Genomic DNA, 3,419 nt, shown 5'->3' with positions numbered 1-3,419 from the left:
TGAGCACGTTTTCTGGATGGTGCCTCTCCCGTCACTCTGGTTAGGTTGGCATAGTAAAAAGCGCTCTTGGGGGCTTCAGAGTGCCCAGTTTATCACTGCGCATGCAGAAATGACCACCTGCAACGTTTGGTTTATGTTTTATAAGCATTTTTAGTTTTATTGCTTAAATCGCATTTTCTCGACGAGCTGAGCACGTTTTCTGGATGGTGCCTCTCCCGTCACTCTGGTTAGGTTGGCAAAGTAAAAAGCGCTCTTGGGTGCTTCAGAGTGCCGAGTTTATCACTGCACATAAAGAAATGACCACCTGCAACGTTTGGTTTATGTTTTATGAGCATTTTTAATTGTATTGCTTAGAGCGCATTTCTCGACGAGCTGAGCACTATTTCTAGTAAAAAGCGCTCTTGGGTGCTTCAGAGTGCCGGGTTTATCACTGCGCATGCAGAAATGACCACCTGCAACGTTTGGTTTATGTTTTATAAGCATTTTTTGTTTTATTGCTTAAATCGCATTTTCTCGACGAGCTGAGCACGTTTTCTGGATGGTGCCTCTCCCGTCACTCTGGTTAGGTTGGCATAGTAAAAAGCGCTCTTGGGGGCTTCAGAGTGCCCAGTTTATCACTGCGCATGCAGAAATGACCACCTGCAACGTTTGGTTTATGTTTTATAAGCATTTTTAGTTTTATTGCTTAAATCGCATTTTCTCGGCGAGCTGAGCACGTTTTCTGGATGGTGCCTCTCCCGTCACTCTGGTTAGGTTGGCAAAGTAAAAAGCGCTCTTGGGTGCTTCAGAGTGCCGAGTTTATCACTGCACATAAAGAAATGACCACCTGCAACGTTTGGTTTATGTTTTATGAGCATTTTTAATTGTATTGCTTAGAGCGCATTTTCTCGACGAGCTGAGCACTATTTCTAGTAAAAAGCGCTCTTGGGTGCTTCAGAGTGCCGGGTTTATCACTGCGCATGCAGAAATGACCACCTGCAACGTTTGGTTTATGTTTTATAAGCATTTTTTGTTTTATTGCTTAAATCGCATTTTCTCGACGAGCTGAGCACGTTTTCTGGATGGTGCCTCTCCCGTCACTCTGGTTAGGTTGGCATAGTAAAAAGCGCTCTTGGGGGCTTCAGAGTGCCCAGTTTATCACTGCGCATGCAGAAATGACCACCTGCAACGTTTGGTTTATGTTTTATAAGCATTTTTAGTTTTATTGCTTAAATCGCATTTTCTCGACGAGCTGAGCACGTTTTCTGGATGGTGCCTCTCCCGTCACTCTGGTTAGGTTGGCAAAGTAAAAAGCGCTCTTGGGTGCTTCAGAGTGCCGAGTTTATCACTGCACATAAAGAAATGACCACCTGCAACGTTTGGTTTATGTTTTATGAGCATTTTTAATTGTATTGCTTAGAGCGCATTTTCTCGACGAGCTGAGCACTATTTCTAGTAAAAAGCGCTCTTGGGTGCTTCAGAGTGCCGGGTTTATCACTGCGCATGCAGAAATGACCACCTGCAACGTTTGGTTTATGTTTTATAAGCATTTTTTGTTTTATTGCTTAAATCGCATTTTCTCGACGAGCTGAGCACGTTTTCTGGATGGTGCCTCTCCCGTCACTCTGGTTAGGTTGGCATAGTAAAAAGCGCTCTTGGGGGCTTCAGAGTGCCCAGTTTATCACTGCGCATGCAGAAATGACCACCTGCAACGTTTGGTTTATGTTTTATAAGCATTTTTAGTTTTATTGCTTAAATCGCATTTTCTCGACGAGCTGAGCACGTTTTCTAGTAAAAAGCGCTCTTGGGTGCTTCAGAGTGCCGAGTTGAGTGCGTGGTTTAGCGTCCGCCCCCGGTCCCTTATGGGACCCTATTTGGCCCGCGGACCGGCTGGCGGGAGCTCCGTGAAAGCCTGTCCGCCCTCCGAGCACTCCTGCCGGGCGTGGGTTAGAGACCGCGCCCGGTCACTTATGGGACCCTAATTGGCCCGCGGACCGGCTGGCGTTACCGCCGTGAATGCCTATCCGCCGTCCGAGCACTCCTGCCGGGCCTGAGTTAGAGACCGCGCCCGGTCACTTATGGGACCCTAAATGGCCCGCGGACCGGCTGGCGGTACCACCGTGAAAGCCTATCCGCCCTCCGAGCACTCCTGCCGGGCGTGAGTTCGAGACCGCGCCCGGTCACTTATGGGACCCTAAATGGCCCGCGGACCTGCTGGCGGGAGCTCCGTGAAAGCCTGTCCGCCCTCCGAGCACTCCTGCCGGGCGTGGGTTAGAGACCGCGCCCGGTCACTTATGTGACCCTAAATGGCCCGCGGACCGGCTGGCGGTACCACCGTGAAAGCCTATCCGCCCTCCGAGCACTCCTGCCGGGCGTGAGTTCGAGACCGCGCCCGGTCACTTATGGGACCCTAAATGGCCCGCGGACCTGCTGGCGGTACCTCCGTGAATGCCTATCCGCCCTCCGAGCACTCCTGCCGGGCCTGAGTTCGAGACCGCGCCCGGTCATGTATGGGACCCTGAATGGCCCGCGGACCGGCTGGCGGGACGTCCGTGGATGCCTATCCGCCCTCCGAGCACTCCCGCCGGGCGTGGGTTAGAGACCGCGCCCGGTCATGTATGGGACCCTGAATGGCCCGCGGACCTGCTGGCGGGACCTCCGTGAATGCCTATCCGCCCTCCGAGCACTCCTGCCGGGCGTGGGTTAGAGACCGCGCCCGGTCAGTTATGGGACCCTAAATAGCCCGCGGACCGGCTGGCGGGACCTCCGTGAATGCCTATCCGCCCTCCGAGCACTCCTGCCGGGCCTGAGTTTGAGACCGCGCCCGGTCAGTTATGGGACCCTAAATAGCCCGCGGACCGGCTGGCGGGACTTCCGTGAATGCCTATCCGCCCTCCGAGCACTCCTGCCGGGCCTGAGTTTGAGACCGCGCCCGGTCAGTTATGGGACCCTAAATAGCCCGCGGACCGGCTGGCGGGACTTCCGTGAATGCCTATACGCCCTCCGAGCACTCCTGCCGGGCGTGGGTTTGAGACCCTTATGGGACCCTATTTGGCCCGCGGACCGGCTGGCGGGAGCTCCGTGAAAGCCTGTCCGCCCTCCGAGCACTCCTGCCGGGCGTGGGTTAGAGACCGCGCCCGGTCACTTATGGGACCCTAATTGGCCCGCGGACCGGCTGGCGGTACCTCCGTGAATGCCTATCCGCCGTCCGAGCACTCCTGCCGGGCCTGAGTTAGAGACCGCGCCCGGTCACTTATGGGACCCTAAATGGCCCGCGGACCGGCTGGCGGTACCACCGTGAAAGCCTATCCGCCCTCCGAGCACTCCTGCCGGGCGTGAGTTCTTGGGTGCTTCAGAGTGCCGGGTTTATCACTGCGCATGCAGAAATGACCACCTGCAACGTTTGGTTTATGTTTTATAAGCATTTTTTGTTTTATTGC

Source organism: Syngnathus acus, unplaced genomic scaffold (assembly GCF_901709675.1).
Source record: "Syngnathus acus unplaced genomic scaffold, fSynAcu1.2, whole genome shotgun sequence".
NCBI lineage: Eukaryota > Metazoa > Chordata > Actinopteri > Syngnathiformes > Syngnathidae > Syngnathus > Syngnathus acus.
The sequence above is the reverse complement of the archived record's forward strand: the minus strand, read 5'-3'. Positions refer to the sequence as shown.